At 43.5% G+C, this 21248-nt stretch overlaps 1 protein-coding gene across 1 annotated transcript in view; it reads left to right on the top strand.

Annotated features, from left to right (window-relative positions):
* Positions 1 to 21248, top strand: part of LOC124770903 (BTB/POZ and MATH domain-containing protein 3-like) — an 83692-nt gene that overhangs the window by 1084 nt on the left and 61360 nt on the right. The gene's annotated exons all lie outside the window — the stretch shown is intronic.

Genomic DNA, 21248 nt, shown 5'->3' with positions numbered 1-21248 from the left:
AGAATGAGCACTTGCTTTCGAACACACATTAAGAACAATTTCAAACCGTTTGTAAACTTTTATCTCGCTTACATGCTTAACGTCAGATGTTACACACGTAAACTCGTCCGCAAAGTAATCAGACGTCGGAAGCTGTTTCGTGCGTGGGCGTTGCGGATCCTGAAGTCCATTCGCGAATCACAACTCGTGGCGTGACGCCGACACGCTTGTGGCGATGAGACGCAGCACTCGCGTTCATTTCAGTATCTTCACAATTTTCTGGAATTAAGGTTATGGTCAACGAGCAATCTGTAGCTTTCCCCAACACCCTCATTACAAACAGGCGACCATCTGCGTAGTAGTTGGCGAATTCTTGAGAATTTATCGTAATGTTTGTGCTTCACGAAATAAACATTTCGTATTTTTTATCGCTCTGTCACGTCTCCTCGTTTGTGATGTGCTCATGAAATTTTTTTTAGCACTCTACAACGCTGCATCGTTTTGTTGGGCTGTTCTCGTGTTACTATTTGTCTGATTATGATGAGAGAGCCCGGTGTGTCGACAAAGGAACGCGTCAGCGATCTGTGAGGCGCGCCGTGTTGTGTGCGGCCTGCGCTTCAGTCGTGTATTATGTGAGGGAAGGATGAAGGTCGGTGATTCTGACGCCGTCACTTACCAGCTTCTTCATTTCACGTTCAAATTACACCATTAAAGTGCAGTGTAGATTTCTATGTGCAGGCACTAACGGCGGCAGAATCTAGATTTAATTTGTGCCATTTCCAGTGCAACAGTTGCGAGAGTCAAGGTAGATTTGTTGTTAGTTTCCGTCAGAGGGTTGAATCACGTCAAAATTATAACATTTGTGGGGGCATTTTCTAATTATGTTTGACAGTAACCAACAGTAAACATTATTTCGTTTAGCCAGATACTGTTACAGAAGCCTTACCCGTTATTCATGGTAAGTCAGTTTCGTAATCGTTGGTGGCCACTGACGTCGCATTTGCAGACACTTCGGCGTGACAAAGTACTGAAGACGACCCGTCTTGAAGAGTTCAGAAATGCCATGTGTCAGTTAGACTGCACATCGTCGTAAAACGCAAATTTGAATACCAAAACCATAAAATTGACAATTTTATCTCCGGAAACAGGTAGATCAACACGACTGTTCAGTGTGCTCCCCCTCATCCACTGCAAGCAAAGAACGCGTGACGTCACGGAAAAGTGACTGTCGTCACACGTGAGGGACACGATGATTTGATAAAAGTTGCGCGAATTTTATGTATAAAAAGCAACCCGGAATCGGTGCTCTAAATGCCCTTCACTTTCGTGACATGGAACTGTGTGTGGTGGTTTTCGTATTTATACTCGCCTATCACAAAATATACAACGCAATTGATGCACGCCGTATTAAAGACCTGTTCAAAGCGTATCGTGTGTAGCGAGATAAGATTTGCTGAATTGTAGAAAACTGTGGCGTTCACGGATGAACAGCAGCGGCAGCCAAAAGTGTTTCCTAAAAAGGTCGCGATTGTGTGGAATCAGCTCTTTAGGTCACACATAGATATCCAATAATAAGGGAGTAAGGTCACTCGTGACTTGGGAATGTGCGCAGTGTTTCCGGGTGCTTTCAATTCATTAGGTGTTCTGTCCACCAGTAAAATGTGATAGCCGCATAAAATTTCACATTGTGGTGTCTCACAGGATACTTGGGCCGGCAGTAAACGTGACTCAGCGTGGAGACGGCGGCGAGGTGTCGCCCTGACACGTGGCTGAGGGTAGCCGTGCCCTACCACTGGCTGCTTGTAGTCTCCAAGTTGAGCCACTCTGAGGTCCATCGTGGGCTGTGACTGCTGTATGGCGGCGAAACTTGGTGTGCTAATGCGCCCTTGCGGAACCTATTTACACTGGAAGGAATGTTCCCATATGTAATGGATTGGGAACGGAACGTGCACAGGAAGGGACAAACAAGTGAGAAAGGCAGAATGTCGATATTATTAACCGCCACTTGCTGAACTTGTTCAGTATGAGCACCGGAGACTTCCGCGAGGTGTTGCACAGTGACAGATTCGCACCTGGTATTGGAATTGATTTCCTCCGGCGCCAACTGGTTTCGCGTTAACGCATTAGCATGTCTACAGTGTTTCGCTGCCTTACCATACTCACAGACCACAGTCGACTTGGGTCAGTAGCTTCATTTTACTTACAAGCACCCGCTACTTGAATGTCTCAGACGGAGAAAAAAAAAAGTTCGTGAAAATTTCGCTGTCACCTTGGTGGCCCATGTGGTCATAAACCATTTAGTAGTTAATCAGTGAAGAAATCTGCAGTTTTCTCAGACTTCCGTCGTGTGTTTCACTTTTCTCAAAGCATCAAGGCTCTGCCAGTACCCGTATTTTTAGTACAGGCGGCTGCCTAAACTGGAGCAGCTCGCAGCTGCTGATAGCGGCCGTCGACATTGACCCGTGGCGTAATGGTTTGCTGCGTGACGTCACACACACACTCACGGATACAACAGAACGCGTGGCTGCTATATTATTTTCTGTAAAGAGTGTTGTGGTGGAAAAGTGATCCGTTGCTTGGCCAGAGTTCTGGTACAGGTTGTCAGGTTACAGTATGGTTGTCACTCAGCGGAGCCAAAGAAACGGAATGCTACAGTAACAATTTTTGTGTGGCACGTATTTCACGCATGTTAGCTTTCGAAGAGTGTTGTATGTCCGTTTTGGTGACGCACAGTTGGAATCGGCAGGTTCAGTGCTGGGCCCGCTTGTCCCTAGTGTGGAGGCAGGTCCACACCTGTGCAGCCGGCCGGCCAGCACGGCGCCCCGCGGCAGCCCGCACTCTCCGGACGAGTACAGACCGCGCTCTCCCGCCCGCGGTGTTTTTCTGTCTGTTTTTTGTACTGCGTCTCACGGTTACGTTGCTGTGTTTCGCGCCCTTTCAAATTTTCGCAAGCCCATTGGCCGAGTGGTCTAAAAAGATACAAAATGGCTCTGAAGATCATCGTGCATACATACCTGTGGCGCGAGTTCTCGGTAACATCCAGTATGGCCTCTATTTTGTGTAATCAGTGATCGAGTGGTCTTCTGCTAATATTTCAAGTTCATTTGAGTCAGCCACAGTGCAATGAAACCCTATTTTAATCGCTAGATTTTCGAAAATAAACATTAAGAGAAACAGGGCTGTAGTACAATTATAAACATTATGACTTAAATATAGGAGACAACCGCAATTACGATACACACACACAGTTTAATTACACAAACCCGTGACCAGCTTCAGATTTTCAAACATCCCTTGTTAACTGCTTTTACAAGCTGATCAGTACTTGCGTTAACCGCCTACGGCCAATCCAGCGATGCGAAATTTCGTCGTTTAGGTAGCAACAAACATCGATGCTCCCTGAAGGAATGAGTAGTCCAAACAACCACAACTGTAACATATCGAGGTAAGATGTATCCGGCACAGTTGTCTCTCAGTATTAAAACGGCCCATTCAGCTTCGCCTGTCACACAGCACAGGATACATTAACCCTCGGCGAATCTCCTTCATGCGCCGAAATTACCTGAGGTTTTTCAGTACGGCACACTCTCACATTGCGGAGATAAACTTTTTCAGTAAAGTGTTAGTTGCTTTGTCGCTGAATATCAGCGTGGGGGCGAAATGTCCATCCTCAATTGATCCCTGCAATGTGGCGCAAATGTGGAGGCGCCGGCCGTAACAGTCCGCTTTTAATTGTTGTAAGGGATCCAGACGGTACGGTTTGGAGTGTAACCGCCGACGCACTGTCTTCCACATACTTTGCTGCGGTGTTCAGAGTTCGTGGCTTTTGCGTGCTGTTGACTTGTGTGGACTGCGTACATAAATCTCGTTCAGCCCCCCCCCCCCCCCCCCCCCCCCCACCCACGCCTTACACGGTTTTTTGCACCTGCCACATTTGGTCAAATACCTCGCATGTTACAACACACGAAAAGTCTTCCCTTGCCTTGTCGGCATTTTGGCAAGGCGCTGAATTCGTAATGGCATGCAATCATATTCGTACATCTAATATTGCGGAAAAATTCGAATTCTGGAAACGAGTGAATCGTTCATGGTAGCCCTCTGTCTCGCCTTTTACCCGTCGTCTTTAGTTTCTGCACCAGTACGGTGCTGAGCAGTCCAACTCATGATCTCGATCCCCTTGCTCATTTTACACAAGGCCAAGAAGTCTTTAAATTCTTAGTCTGGTTGACAACATTGCATTTACGAATTATTTCAATAACGTACGTAATATCTGTACACGTAATGTGCCTCCAGGAACACCCGCGAAATGTTAACCATCAAAGTACTTCTGTGCCCTAACAATGAATCACTGCAGCGCCTAATATTTAATTCACAGAATCTGGTACTTTCTGAACACGCTTGCTTACACTTCACGTGCCGACTTTAATCCCAGTACATACACTGTGTACCTTAGTCGCGAATCTTTCCGTAAGCAATGAAAGATAATGTACGTAAATGATGAGTATATGCCTACTTCTACTGAACCCATATTACTCCTCTGTGGTACACAAGTTAATTATGTACGTACATGTAAACGATGCAGTTCCGCGTGTAACTGACGTATACAAAGACGCAGGTATCGTTAATACGTCGAGTGTGTTTGAATTCTAAAATTGGATGTTGAAGTTCGTTATGTGGAGAGCCAAGTACGGAAACCACTGCATCAGTGGCTTTATTCTTCTTTCAAAATAATGCTGAGAAACTTATACACAAGTGCGTTTTAACGCGTAAATACCTAGTGTATGGTGAGCTGTCAGTGTTGCTGTTCATTAACTTGTAATTCACGCCCTACCTACCCTTAGTTCACTTACAGTATCACTGAAGCGTCATTCCTTTCCGTACGTAAAATTCGTAGTACAAGTTACGAAATGCCACAGTAGGTGAAGTAACGTTCTCTAAAGCACTGCAGGACCTTTGCTTGTCTCTGAGTTGCACACCAGATACAATGAATTTTCGTCTCTTTTATTGACGATTAAAATGCGTAATACTTGGGCAAATCTGCTGATAGCAAATGTCGTTCTGCTTACATTTTATCAAAATATGTCCCCGACCTTCATGCCTTCTTTCTTCTGTCGTGTAAATTTTGCCAACTCCAAGGAAACAAGATGACCGGCAAGTCAGGGATTTTTGTCTCCTTATCTATGAGTTTCAAACACCTGTTTCTCTTTCTTTTTCTCCTACAGAAATTAGTATTGCGTATTTCTTTATACTTACCGCGTGTACAAATTATTTCCTCTTTTTTACTTCTTTACATAAAAATATGCAAATAATAGTTACCACCTAGATGGACGTAGAACATGAAAAATATATCTATGGACGGTTAGTCTCTAAATTGGCTAAAAGAGGAATTACTACCATCTTTGTAGCCTCTTTCATGTAGGTGCTTTAAAAATATATTCATTACATGATGAACGGTGCAGTTTTTTATAAGCTCACGCAAAGATTTATTAACGTGACTTTTCTCGACCGATATATTTCAGACAGGACTAAAGAAAACGATGGCGTCCACTCTTGGCAGTTTTTGTGTGGTGATCCACAGTGCGGACCTTACTGTAGTTAGTTTCTTACTGTGCTTAGTTTGAAGCGTCAGAAATTAAACTTGGTATTTGAACCTAAAGTAATTGCAGAGTGCGGGGATGACGTCATATAGCGATATTTTGCGCGGTTAGATTGTAAGAATTCGTATATTTAACTAAGGGATTTCGAGGGATTTTTTTTCCTTGCTCTTTCTTCAGTACAAAGCCACTAAATGTGGCACCAGTGTAAAACCGAATACGGCGACCGGTCAGTCTCCTCTGCATCAGCGAATCAGAGCGCAGACAACAGCCACTTACTGGGAACCGCTGAAAGTGAGCAGCGCAAATATATAAGGGTTACTGCAAAAAACAGCCGCCATAAAATAAGTTCCGGCCAGCGTACTCGGCGCAGCACAAGGGAACAGACAGGGAAAATTTAGGTTCCTCTTCCGCCCACGAATGGCGCGTGGGTAGGGTGATCCTCGGTAAGGCGTCTTTATTGGCCGCAGTTTCTCGATTTTTCTCGTCGTCGTCATTTCGCTGCAAGCCTGGAAGCTTCGAGGAGACGCGCTGGCGCTGCGGAACAGCGGCTTGTGGGCAGGAAGCGGGCGTCCGCGCAGTGCAGACAACTGCGGGTCGCCAGTCCAGGGTCAGCGGGTGACGTCACGCGGCGAGGCTGGTGGAAACCGGCTGCAGTGAGAAACACAGTGGCAGGAAGGGGGGGGGGGGGGCAGCAGCGAGACTGACGTCACGGCGCAGCGAAGAACGGCTTCGGTGAACAAAAAGTACCTCCCTCCATATTCCGCAAAGTCGTGTGAGGTTTGAATCTGTAGGTGGTTACTTAGTTTTACTGCATGCCCCATCAAGACATTAATTTTGTGGTGCTTATGTTTAGATTTGATTCATAGTTGAGAAGTGTGTTGGAAAAGAGCACTATAACGTATTACGGTTATGCACATGAGGGTATACAGGTACATTCATGGCGGTACATTTTGTGTGGTTCATATCGTTTGAAAGATGTTTCACGCTGATACGGAAAACACTGGGGCGTAAAATGTGTACGCCACAGGAAGTTTTCAGGCAGAAGAACGTTTCCTTCAGCTTGTATAAATCATACAGAAGTGTACATGTTGGCATAATTTGACAACAGTAATTGTATAAATTTTTCGTTCCTGTTTAGATATATAGTAAAAGTTGTCTGTGGACTGGCGCGGACACACACACACTCACACACACACGAGTGGTCCTACAAGAGTTTAGTTTCTACCGACTGAGCTGCGGAGCCATGGACACAGAATGAGGTGGCGGTGTTGGCCGGGAGATTTGCTCCCGGGGTTGCTCGGCCGGTAGGAGAAAGCCGTCCCGTTTCACTCGACTTGGCCCATCTGCTCGGCGGTGAGATGACCCGAAGTTACGGGGGCGGCGCAAACACCCAGACCCCGAGAGAAGGAAATTGGCGGCTCTGTCGGGAATCGAACCTGGGACGCTAACCACGGACTGCGGACACTGCTGCACCGACCGTGAACACGAGTCGGTCTGGGATACGCTGTGTGGGGCTCACCGCCTCTCTTTCCTGCTAGAAGCAGTCAGTGTTCCGAAATTCTTCCGTTCATTACCGCCTTAACAACGTCGCGTTTTGTCTCTGTGGGGGGGGGGGGGGCGCCCAGGGGAGGGGGGGGGGGGGGATGTGAAGATGTTCTACAAAACAAAAATCTACTCGCATTTTGACCTAGAACATGCGAATTTCTTCTCAGGTGGGTCTCTGATAAGAGCCGTGCTGTCCGTTCAACGGAAAGAAAGATTGTGTTTTGCGGCATCGAATATCCGCTGACAAGCTTCGGGGTCACGTTATTCTGTTTACACTTATTAATAAATTAAATGGCCATGCTAGTACTCGCAATTATGTAGGAAAATTATATTACAAATCGCCTACTTTCAAAAAGAAATTCATAGCTCAGATCCTCAATAACAGAATTGCGGAATTGTATACAAAGAAAGATGGGTTAAACGAGAAAGCTTACTTGTTGTATCTTGAAATATTGATGCACTATTCGAAGTCTTAAAATTATCGAATAGATGATTTTTGGGCGCTGGCCAATGATTTCATTGGTAAACAGAAAGAAGAAACACGCTGCAAGTCATGCGAAAAAGCGTCAAATTTGTGTAAGGGTGTTATCAGAGGTAACCAACAAGGATGTTCGAACAATAAAGTTTTAAACCCACGTTCTGTGAACGTGTTATTAGTAAAACTTATATTTCCAACAGCTAAGACCCAGTTACTGTCCAAAGGGCTGAAATTCAATATCGCACCTGCGATTAAAGAACCACACGTGGTAGACAATTTCATAGCAGGCCTTAAATTAGGTTTGGAGTGTACCAAAACGCCAAAGAATGTTCAAACGCGGTTAGGCTAAGAATTCTGTGAAATCTTAGGAAATGAATTGTCTGTCGCTCAATCAAAGCATTACGTTATAGAACCGTGAAAAGTTTTAATTGTAAACTGGAGAATAATGGCGCCCTAGTTACGAAAGCTGATAACGGGAACTCGTTAATTATAGCTTCCGTATTTCGGTTACTTCGGCCGGCTTTAAACATCTAAAATGTTGTAATGTACTGATTAAGAGGTATAACCTGACACGCAGTAAGGAAAGTATCACATAATCATCTTGTGGTGCAGCTCTTCTTGTCGTCTCCGTGCTTGCTAAGAAAATGGGATGAGAAATTCCGCCTTATGCAAGACACCTTTCTTCTTTGTTTCACACATGCATGTTTCAGCACTTTTGTGCTATCGTCAGTGGGTTCTATGTCTCTTTTTAACTGTAAATTTGTTCTTGACATATTAACATTTGTGTCGTTTACAACATTATGTAAAAGTTGCATTTATAACTTAATTGGCGAAAAGTGGGTGTAATCATGAGTAACATGCGTTACATGATATTATTGTCCACTTATTTTGGCAGCTGTTCTGCTACATAATATACAACTTGTCATCTGCAAACAGCAAAACGTAATTTATTTTAAATGCGAACATTTTTAGGTTAGGCTTTACCGTGACTGTTGCTGACATTAAATGAAACAACAAGTTCACTGTTACCAGTCACCGTTTTATTTTTTCCACGACGCGTTTCGAAGGTTTAAACCTCCATCATCGGGTGGATTTACATTAGTAAGTATTACATTTGTGTGTTGTGTTACGATTTTTTGTTTGTTATGCATTTACGAACGGAAATAAGACTGTATCGCGTTTTCTTTCCGTAACTTACAGTTTCGAAGTTGTGGTACGTTTCCCTGTATTGTTGGAGAAGTAAATAGGCTTACTTCTGTGCCTTTGTTCGCGTGGCAATGCAGTTTGTCAAAACATGGGCGGAGTTTTCGCTGCCATTACGTGTTGTTGTGGCTGTGTGGCGTTCATTTGTTTCGTAGCGTGTTCTGCTGGGTGAGGCGCGCGAGCTTCAATTACATTTGGCGTTAGTGGTGTGTGTGTGTGTGTGTGTGTGTGTGTGTGTGTGTGTGTGTGTGTGTGTTACTTGTATAGTTCTTCTATTGTAGCGAAGAGGGTTTTGTTGCACAGTGATGTGTATTCATTGAGTACTTTGCTTCCTTGGGCTGTTGATTTTTGGATGTGGTAGTTTTCTTCTGTAGCTCATTTTTGGTGTAGGCTGCTGCTAGTTTTTAGGATGTGAAGGTCAGTTGTTGGGTGGTGGTTGTGTGCTACCAGGTGGTCTGCAAATGTTGAGTGTGTGCTATTGCTTTTCAGTGCTCTGAGGTGTTCATTATATCTGGTTCTGAAGGTCCTGCATGTTTGGCCCACATATACATATTGACAGCAGTTTCAAGTAAGTTGGTAGATGCCGGACTGGCTGTATTTGTCAGTGTTGGTGATATTTCTTCAGAGTCTGCTCTGTATTGTGTTTTTGGTTCTGTATGCTATGTTGAGTCATTGTTTCTTTAGTATATTACCCACCCTGTGTGTGACCTTGTTGTTGCAAGTCATTAGGTGCCATTTGTTGCTTACTGCCTGCTGATTTGTTGGGTGATGTGTGTGTTTGATGGTTATGTGCTGTTTGTTTCTGTATTTTCTGGTTTATTTTGTCTACTCTCTTTGCGTCATATCCATTCTCCTTTGCAATTTGCTTTATCGTGTTCAGTTCTTGTGTGTAGTCATGCTTGTTTGTGGGTATTTTGTTCAGCCTGTGAAGTAAATATCTGAAGCTGGCTTGTTTGTGAGGTATGGGGTGATTGGATTGGTTATGAATAACGGTGCTGGTGGGTGTGGGTTTTCTGTAGATTGTGAATTCATGTTTGTTGTTTCTCTTGTGTATAGTGAGATCTAAGAAATGAAGTTTTTCATCTGTTTGTGTTTCTATGGTGAATTGTATTTGTGGGTGGATGGAGTTTATCATGAAGTTCTTTTATGCGAGACAGTGGTTCATCTATTAAGCAAATTATGTCATCTATGTATCTGTACCAATATATTATTTTGTACTGTTTTGGTATTACTATTTTGTCAAAGATTAGTTTTTCCATCTGACTGAGGAAAATGTCAGGTAGGAGGCCACTGATTGGGGATCCCATGGGTAGTCCATCTTGTTGAGAGTAAAATCTGTCTTTGAATGTGAAGTAGTTTTGTTCTGTGATGAGCTGGAGTATGGCTAATATTTCTTGTATGTTTGTTGTGGGTATGTTTCCTTGCAGTTGGAGGTTTCTTTCTATTATGTTGATGGTTTCTTCTGTTGGGGTGTGTGTGTACATTGAAATTATATCAAATGAAACCAATGTTGCTGTGTTTGGTATGTTTTCATTTCTTACTTTGTCTAAGACTTCTTTTGTCAGTGTATTTGTATATTGTCTGTAGCAGAGTGTGTTTGGTGAAGTGGTATTTTGTGGCTTTATTGAAGTTTATTAAGACATATGGGTATTCTGGGTTTGTGAACTTAAGGCAATGATTTTAGGGTGGGGGCCTTGGGATTTTACTGTATCATTTTTTTAATCTGTGTTTCTGTGAAAATTGTTTCTATGTTTCTCATGGTTTTCTGTAACTCACTTTGGTATCGGTTTGTTGGGTCACTGGTTAATTCTGTGATGTTGTTGCTTTGGATGAGTTCTAATATGTTGTGAATGTATTCCTGTTTGTTTATGACTACTATTGAATTACCTTTGTCAGATTTTGTGATGATGGCATTTTCTTGTGTTAATTTATTCTGTAGTTTTCTGTAGACTTTTTCTTCAGGAGTCCTAGTGTTTTCTTTTATGGTGGTTTTGTTCTCTTTGATTATGTTTATTTCCTCAGCAATTAGTTCTCTTGTTAGGTTTGCATTGAATACAGGTGTGTTTAGTCTTTCTTGTTGCTTTATGATGTTTTCAGCTTCTGTTATATTTTCTACTGTCCTGTGTGACACCACTGTGTTAATGTTATGTTTGGGACCCTTTTGAAGTAGGCTGCTTTCTTGTTCAGATAATTTTATGTCTGTTAGATTAATCACTCCTTTGTGAAAGGTGTGTTTGTTGTATCGGTGGTGGGAATGGTGGGTGTTTGTGTGATTTAACATTTTTGTGTGTTTCTTTTGTTGGATTGTCTGTTTCCTGCCTATTATGGTATCTGTGTATGCTCTAACCCTGTACATTAGTTCATCAAAAAATGGTGGGTGTGTTATGTGATTAGCTAGTTCTATATGCAATCTGTATAATTCAATATTCAGAGTCAGTTTTTTGGAATACAGAGACCGGATTTCTTGCTTTATTCACATGATTTCTGCTTTACGTTTTGTCTGCTGTGCTGCTGGTGACATGTTGTTTACAGTTATTGTTATATAGTTAGGTACAATTTTAGAAGCCAAACATAGTTTATTGAACTTAATGTTGAGTATGGTTTTATGAAATCTGGTGGTTGTTCTGATATATGTTGAAGAGCTGCGATGGAAATACCTGGCTTGGTGTAGAAATAATCATCTTGTGGTGCAGTTCTTCTTGTGGTCTCCGTGATTGCTAAGAGAATGGGATGTATCACAGCTGGGAACTTGGCGTGTCTCGGTGACGTAACTCACAGTTCTGAAATACATGGTCGTCATTCACCCAGTAGTTCAGAATGATGGCAGTTAGCGACCCGGAACCAACTTCAGACAACATTTCAAACACTTGAGATAATTTCCCCTAATGTCACCCCGCCCCACACCCACACACATACACATACACATACACACACGCACATAAACATGCGCGCGCACTGGGAGATTGGCTTGTCGAACATTTAGTCGCGCGAGAAACTTCCTTTTGTGTCAACTAGCCACACTGTAATCCAACTGTGTTTCAGAATGAGAGCACTTGTCCACATCGAACACATGTTAAGAATAATTTCAAACCGTTCCCAAACTCCTCTCATACATGCGTAACGTAGGATATCACACGCGTTAACTCATTTATAAAGCAACCAGTCGTCGGGCGCTATTTCGTGTGTCGGCATTGCGTGTCCTGTAATCGACTTGCGAATCAGAACCCGTGACGTCATCCCGACATGGTTGTGGCGATGAAACGCAGCACTTGCGTTCATTTCAGTTTGTTGTTGTTGTGGTCTTCAGTCCTGCGACTGGTTTGATGGAGCTCTCCATGCTACCCTATCCTGTGCAAGCTTCTTCATCTGCCAGTACCTACTGCACCCTACATCCTTCTGAATCTGCTTAGTGTATTCATCTCTTGGTGTCCCTCTACGATTTTTACTCTCCACGCTGCCCACCAATACTAAATTTGTGATACCTCGATGCCTCAGAACATGTCCTACCAACCGATCCCTTCTTCTGGTCAAGTTGTACCACAAACTCCTCTTCTCCCCAAATCTATTCAATACCTCCTCATTAGTTATGTGATCTACCCATCTAATCTTCAGCATTCTTCTGTAGCACCACACTTCGAAAGCTTCTATTCTTGACTAAACTATGTATCGTCCACGTTTCACTTCCATACATGGCTACACTCCATACAAATACTTTGAGAAACGACTTCCTGGCATTTAAATCTATACTCGATATTAACAAATCTCTTTTCTTCAGAAACGCTTTCCTCTCTACTTCGACATTCATCAGTTATTTTTCTCCCCAAATCGCAAAACTCCTTTACTACTTTGTCTCATTTCCTAATCTAATTCCCTCAGCATCACCCAACTTATTCGACTACATTCCATTATCCTCATTTTGCTTTTGTTGATGTTCATCTTATATCCTCCTTTCAAGACACTGTCCATTCCATTCAACTGCTCTTCCAAAGCCATTGCTGTCTCTGACAGATTTACTATGTCATCGGCGAACCTCAAAGATTTTGTTTATTCTCCATGGATTCTAATACCTACTCCGAATTTTCCGTTTGTTTCCTTTACTGCTTGCTCAATATACAGACTGAATAACATCGAGGAGAGGCTACAACCCTGTCTCACTCCTTTCCCAACCACTGATTCCCTTTCATGCCCCTCGACTATAAGAGCCATCTGATTTCTGTATAAATTGTAAATAGCCTTTCGCTCCCTGTATTTTACCCCTGCCACATTTAGAATTTGAGAGAGTGTATACCAGCCAACATTGTCAAAGACTTTCTCTAAGTCTACAAATGCTAGAAACGTAGGTTTGCCTTTTCTTAATCTAGCTTCTAAAATAAGTCATAAGGTCAGTATTGCCTCACGTGTTGCAACATTTCTACGGAATCCAAACTGATCTTCCCCGAGGTCGGCCTCTACCAGTTTTTCCATTCGTCTGTAAAGAATTCGCGTTAGTATTTTGCAGCTGTGACTTAAACCTGATAGTTCGGTAATTTTCACATCTGTTAACACCTGCTTTCTTTGGAATTGGAATTATTATATTCTTCTTGAAGTCTGACGGTATTTCGCCTGTCTCATACATCTTGCTCACCAGATGGTAGAGTTTTGTCAAGACTGGCTCTCCCAAGGCTGTCAATAGTTCAAATGGAATGTTGTCTACTCCCGGGGCCTTGTTTCAACTTAGGTCTTTCAGTGCTCTGTCAAACTCTTCACGCAGTATTGTATCTCCCATTTCGTCTTCATCTACATTCTCTTCTATTTCCAGAATATTGTCCTTAAGTACGTATAGACCCTCTATATACTCCTTCCACCTTCCTGCTTTCACCTCTTTGCTTAGAACTGGGTTTTCATCTGAGCTCTTGATGTTCATACAAGTGGTTTTCTTCTCTCCAAAGGTCTCTTTAACTGTCCTGTAGGCAGTATCTATCTTACCCCTAGTGAGACAGGCCTCTACATCCTTACATTTGTCCTCTAGCCATCCCTGCTTAGCCATTTTGCACTTCCTGTCGATCTCATTTTTGAGACATTTGTATTCCTTTTTGCCTGCTTCATTTACTGCATTTTATATTTTCTCCTTTCATCAATTAAATTCAATATTTCTTCTGTTACCCAAGGATTTCCACTAACCCTAGTCTTTTTACCTGCTTGGTTCTCTGATGCCTTCACTACTTCATCCCTGAGAGCTACCCATTCTTCTTCTACTGTATATCTTTGCCCTATTCCTGTCAATTGTTCCCTTACGCTCTCCCTGAAACTCTGTACAACGTCTGGTTTAGTCAGTTTATCCAGGTCGCATCTCCTTAAATTCCCACCTTTTTGCGGTTTCTTCAGTTTTTAATCTACAGTTCATAACCAATAGCTTGCGGTCAGAGTCCATATCTGCTCCTGGAAATGTCTTACAATATAAAACATGGTTCCTAAATCTCTGTCTTACCATTATATAATCTATCTGATACGTTCTAGTCTCTCCAGGATTCTTCTATGTATACAACCTTCTTCATTTCGGTATTTTCACAATTTTATGGAACTAACGCTGTGGTGAGCGAGAGACCTGGTGCGCTCCCCTGCACCTCGGTTAGACTGAGGCGAAGGCTGGATTAGCAGCAGGCGGATTCTCGAAGTTTTGTGGTGATGTTTTGCTTCGTGAAATCAAATATTGCATATTTCTCTTTTCATCTGTGACGTCACGTCTCCTGCTTCGAGATTAGCTGATGAAAGTGGAGCTATCAGACACAACACTTTTTTTGTACTATGCAACGCTGCAGTGCTTTGTTTGGCTGTTCTTGTGTTAAAATTTGCGTGAGAAGTCCATGGCGTGCTGACAAAGCAAAGCACAAGGGATCTCTCCGAAACGCCTCGAGTTCTGTGTGGCTTTTTGTGCAAAAAATTTGCCGCAGTCGTGCTTGGGCGTTAATAGCATCCTTTGTTACGAAAGAATGGACGACTGACGCTGTCACTTACAAACTTCTTTACTTGAGGTTCAAATGACACGATTAAAGAGTAGTGTAAATTTTCACGTCCAGTCTACAACGACGGTAGAATTTTGTCATTTCCAGTGCAATAACGGCAAGATTAGGCGTAGACTACTCTGTTATTAGTTTTCCTGAAGGGACTGCTCCCCACATCCAATCGTGGCAATATTCAGAACTTGGTACCTCTACTTCAGCAGAAGCACCTTCCTCCGGGTTTTGTGCGTAAAACGTGCTTGGTGGTGCGTAGAGCTGGCCGCATCTTCGTCGTAAGTAGTTACAGAGTACACAGCAGGCAGGCACCGCATTCTGCATATTTTCTTATCAATTTTTAAAGGACTGGAATGTGGAAGAGAGAGTCGGAAACACGTTCTCCACAGTTCTTCGACAACGGGATTGGGGATAATAGCTAACCACCTTCTCAGAATTTAGTACCTTGAGACTATAGGGATCAATAAAATCGTGCCTTACGCAGAAGGCATCTCTCCTGCAAAAACATACGGCAGTTTGTGACCTATGACACAAGATTCACACGGTATTCTTAACTTACTTTTCTTCGGTTTGTTGCAAAATACTGTGTTTCGCACAACGCCACCATCAGGTATCCCGTCATTGGTTCCAAAGCCTCCATAGTGAACTCGTAATTTGCGTTTACTGTTGCAAGCAGCACCATGTTGCAGTAGCCATTGTAGTTACCACTCTCCAGGAGGAGGGACGATTAATGCGCACGTGTTCGCGCCGTCGATATGATCAAGACATTTCGGAACTCTTTTGCATTGTAAATCCATCCCTCTTGAGACCTTGGGACCTGTAACATAGGAAGGAAAAACACAGCTACATATAACGTCAACCTTTTTTTTTAATTTACAACCTACCTCCATGTGTTCATTTATGAAAGCATAGAAAATTGCGGCACAAGTATGTGGCATAATTTTCGAGAGACCCAGTTGTGAAATAGCAACACAGTGGTGCAGATGACGGTATGTAGGGCCAGTAGCTAAGTACCTTAATGTTGGTGCTGATTTCTCATGCGGTGCCGCAGCTCTCCCCATCTGTGTCTCCCGTCTTTGTAGTAAAGGGCTCACGAAGGGGGAGCAAGTGCTGGTAAGTTTCTCCATCCATTCTTAGGTAATTGTCGAAATCACCACACTCTAAAACTGGCAACATTTCTAGGTGAGAGACTCTCCTCTCTTCTTTGCAGCCATTTCTTCGTCGAAAATGTTGGTGTCCTCCTCCTCTTCTTGCTCAAGCAGCCGTATAGTTTCAGAGCCGGAAGTGCGCACAGCGACAGCCAAACGACGTCGTCGTCCACCCTGTCCCGCCCCACACAGCAGACTGACAGTCGGTTCTGCCACCGAAAATCCGCGCGTTTTCTGCCGGGAGAAAGTGTCCTGTGGGACAGCGCTTCGTACCAACAATTTGCCCGCGGCGGGAAATGCGCGCGCTCCCGCCTACGCCCTGACAGCTTCCCCTGCCGGCAAACCGCGCATTTTCCCCCGCGGTAAAACGCCGCGTCGCATAGCGCCGACGGGGAAACTGCCCGGGACGCCGAGCGCAGAGACGTGCTGCGGGAGGGAGGGAGGGAGTGGGAGCCGCTCCACGCCCTCAGGAGTGGAGGGACGGCAGTCGGGCTGGCAGAGGCCGAACCACGCAGTGGGGTCGCGAGTGCCAGTTTGTTCAGCTCTTCCAGGCGAATTGCGCTGCTGAACTCACGGATAGTAATATTCCCGTGTCACGACAGGGTGGCGAGCGAGAATGTTACCGGATCGCTGCTGAGTGGCTGTTTCTGAGACACTCGCCATTGGCCAATCTCTATTCTCAGAGTGCGTGTGTCCGTGACGTCCACAAATGCGCCAATACTTTGTCAGTTGATTTTGATTCATATATTCTGCTAGGAAAACATTATCTCATGTCTTCTTCAGTAGCGTTCGTGTATAAGCAACTTACTTTCTGGAGTTCAGGTTTAAGAGTGCCGTTGGCGACTGCCCCACACGTGGTACAGGGCGGCGCGAGGCGCACACAGACTGTTCCTGCAGCGTCGTGGCGTGTCCCCAGTCCAGACCAAATGCTGCCGAAGCTGCCGACACAGGCTGCTTGTAACACTGCAACCGGTTGTACGTAGCGTGTGCAATCATACCAAATTTGGTATATTACGTGCTATGCCCCAGAAGAGCAAACAGTCCTGTCCCGGAAAAGCCACGTATAACACTTCTGTCAAATACACCTACTGTTATACCATAACCTCAAAACTGGACGCAGTTCGTATAATGAAATTATTTTTATTCAAGCAATTATAGTAATAAGAAGCAGAGCAGTGTTACCCTCTGACAGGAATTTTGATATGTTGACCGTGTTGTACCTAACGGAGGTGGTTTATCGGAAGTGAAACACAAAATTACGTAAATATTTAAACAGTAACAAACAATATCTTACCGATCTACACTGTTCAAAGAATAAAGAAAACGGTCGCCAGCCTAATTAGGCAAGAGAACGATTGACATTCTTGTTCAACAAAATAGGTGTGAGTAACTTCACGGGACAAACACAACCTATACTTCGCCACACGCGAGTGCAATGAACTCTGGCACCTGAATACAGCACGTTCACGTTAAGGCTGGAGCTACCAAATCAGAACAAACCATTTGCATAAATATAACAGATAACAAAACACACTATTACCTTGAAGACTGTAGAATCGTAAATTGGACACAGATTTAATATTACTCGTCAAACAAATTCCTATCTGACATGAAATATGGATATGGTCCACAGCAAATTTAGTTACTCTGCGTAGATTAAGTCTTTCGCTACTAAGCACCTTTCTACTTAAAATGAAAATTAAATGGAATTAACCAACAGATTACTCCTCACTGTCTTTTGAACAAAGAAATTGTTTTAAGTGGACTTTCTATGTATCGTTATCTAGCATGAGCACAATAGACAAACTGTTGCTCCTGTTACACCATTAACGGTCACTTTCAATACACAAGAGGAACCCAGTATTGTACAGAATTTCACTTGAATAGCAAGAATAGTAGAAACTACTTTGATTGGAGAGGGGCCCTTAATCATGACCACTGTAGCAGAGCATACTAAACACAATTTCAATATACTAAAGAAACAAGGCCTTAACAAGTATGAACATGTAACCTTCAATAGTATTAGTTCTCAACTCTTACTGCAGTAGAACACAACTCGATGTGGTTATAAGACAATAGCTCGCCTTTGGTTGATTTTCAACAGACTGCACTGTCATCATTTACTAAGCAAACTTCATAAGCCTCAGTTTTGAGGACTTTCACTTTAGAAGTTGGCAATAAAATTTTAATAAGCAGTTTTAATAGAGAAATTATTTTCAGCAAGCATTATTTACTGTATTACTCAGTTCTGCTCAAACACTGAGCTTTAAATGTTCTTTCAATAAAGACACTCGGTAATCACTTTAGAATGGGAAGGACCCTAAGAGGTTGTGTGACTAAGGATAAAAAAATCAAGGTAGGTATAAGAGTTAGAGTATAAGTTACCTTGTATTTGCCGACACTAAAACATCCAATGAGCTGATCCTTCACCATACACTTCTACTATTGCTTGGTTCCTTTTCAGTGGCTGCGCAATGTGGTGGCGATTGCATGTAGGTAGGTGGATTTGCAGGTAGAACTGCTGGGCCCTGTCATTTCTTGGTGGCGATGATAGATACCAATTCAAGAATAGCTCCAGCTCTTTATCCATCCATCCATCCATCCGAGGCATTGGAAAGCGCCACGGAAAGCCTCTCTCGGTACCAGCACAATACACAACTTTTACATGAGCAGTTGACAGTTTGGTAGCTCGGTCCCGACTGACTCTTGGTTCCACCTTTCTGTCCATGCCCACCACGTTTAGCGCGTGCTACGGAGTTCCGTTCCCGAGGGGAACCACAACACCTTTTACATATGAAATAACTTAAGAACCCTAAATGAAGGTCAGTAGTTTACATAACAGCAAACAAACGTTTAAAAAAACAGAACATTAGCATATATTGACATTTCTACAAAAAATTATTTAAACAAAATTACAATTATATACATTAAGTTTCGTCTCCCTCCGAATGAGACAAATAATTTAAATGGTAGATACACTACACTGCATAGAATCAAACCATGACATCAGAGTTTTTACAAAGAAAGGACTATACAATTTTGTCATCGATTCAATCAAACATCATTTACAGAAACTCAACGATCTGACATTAAATAAAAGAAAAGGCAAAATGAATCAGTAGAGCATTAGAGCTGTGGTGTTAGATGCTGCATATCGGCGGGCACACTTCTCTGTACGACATGCAGCCCGTCTTGTTCTCTCTAGTGTGTTAACTTTATTCACAAAAACGTGATTCCTGTTTTCGGTAGTTACATGCAGACATCAGTTTAAATACGTACAAGCAGAGACGAATTTCAAAATTATCGACATGTGCTGTGTTTTACCTATAAGGAAGACGCCGTTTTCACATCGTTTAAGTGACATCAGAAGACATCAATGTGTACGACACCACCCTGCTAGCGTCATTTACGAGTGCAGTTTGCTACTGAGCTCGGAATGGAAATGAAAGAAAATTACAGGTTGCCTTAGAAACGTCCTTCCTTCTGTGCAAGGAATGACAGCTGAAACTACCGCTCGCGAAGCAGACAGCGTAATTTCGAAGTAGAGACAAATCGCTATCAAAGTACAAGTGGCCCACGTCACAGACGTATGCGCTTGTTCGCGCCCTGACAAGACTGCTGTGGGAAATCTTAACCCAATAGTCTCCGTCTCCGTCAGTGCACGATAGTTCCAACTGCATATTCCAGTGTATTCAACTAGGTCCGTAATCGAGCTAAAGTAACGCCTAGATACTCTGAAACAAATATAACTCGATGGTTACAATGGCTGTGTCAATACCATCTCTGTATCACATTACACTGCCCTTGGGAGATGCATACACTCTCGTCTCACGATTACAGCTGCGTAAATAAAGCGAAATGGATTCGCATTTCACGAATCTGGATTTACGTGAGCCGTTTGTGGCACATGGAAGTTTGGGCGGGATTTGGGTTCGAGTCCCGCTCCGGCAAAAAGTTTCATGTTTCGCAAATAGCGGACGTCAATTCGGATTCGCGAAATGGGAATAAATTTCACAATAAATGTAAAACTCTTTCCAAGCTAGATGAACCACAGATCGGTGGTAACGTTTCTACTGAGGTTATGTTTCTCACACGCAGACAGATTGTCTATCGGAAAAACATCACAAATTGCAATTTTGTAAGTTTTTTAGTGTGTCAGATGTGACGCTTGCATATCTTCCGTATAAAGGAGGTAACAGAATGAACCGTGAACGCTGCGGGGTTGCGTATACTGTTGTAAAACTTGCTGACATTTTAATTTTGTGACGCACGACAGATGAAGCTTCCGTATCTGGACATGTTTAAAGTTGTGTCGTAAGGCGTGGGCGGCTAGCTCAGCTGGCAAGAGTGAAGCTTCCGCGCTGGAAGCCTCTTTCGGGGCACAAACGACACAACAGCCAGAATACTCGGGTGCGGCTGGCGTCCTGTTGACAGACAGGCGCGGAAGTAAACACTGTGTCCGCAAGCCTGGACACTGGGGAGACACACAACACAGCCGCCGGGAGAGAGCGGTCTGCCGCCAGGGAGCGGCCGTCCGCCGGTGGAGACATCTGCGTCCGCTGCGGCCAGCCCGGGCTGCACAGAGGCCGGGACTTCCCCGAGCAGCTGACGCAATGCGGCCACACCCGCGGAAAACTACTGGCAGTAGTGGGTGAAAGGGGGAGGGGGGGAAGGGGAATGTGCGGCAGAGAAGGCCCTGGTGCTGAAAGTACCCTCCACCACACACCGTAAAGCGGCTGGAAGTAGGTTACTTTCTCCTTTTGGATCACACCCCAGCTGTGCCGTGGGATCAGAATTTTCTCAGGTACTTGGCAAAGTGAGTTATGACATGGAAGTTGTATGCTTTGGATTTTCCGCAATTTTGTGATTAAACTGCCCTTAATCCACTCACTCGGCTCGTACTGCTTCAGAGAGCAATTTCCAATTATTTTACACCTTGTCCATAATTCCTTCACGTCCATCACATCGAAATTAAATGATGCCTATTCATTGTCTTAAGATACTAATACCTGCTTATCTACTATATCCATCATAGATATTCTCCTAGGCTTCGTGAAGTATGTATTAGCTTCAGTAAGCATCGTCCCTACGTTGAAATAGAGATCATCAATTCCTGTCCATATAGTTGCAATATCTATAAAGTCAGGTCACTTTGTAGTTTAATCGTCTAAACATTCCCAATGTGTGTGGGTTCCCGAAATAGCGGCTCAAGACAGTTCTCAGAAAAAGCGCAGTAGCACTTTCTCTTGCGATTCCACTTGGTTTTCTATCACATGGTCGCATCTTTCGATATCTGCTATTTTGA

The sequence above is a fragment of the Schistocerca piceifrons genome, unplaced genomic scaffold, assembly GCF_021461385.2.
Source record: "Schistocerca piceifrons isolate TAMUIC-IGC-003096 unplaced genomic scaffold, iqSchPice1.1 HiC_scaffold_835, whole genome shotgun sequence".
Classification (NCBI taxonomy): domain Eukaryota; kingdom Metazoa; phylum Arthropoda; class Insecta; order Orthoptera; family Acrididae; genus Schistocerca; species Schistocerca piceifrons.
This window is presented reverse-complemented; position numbering and strand designations above follow the sequence as displayed.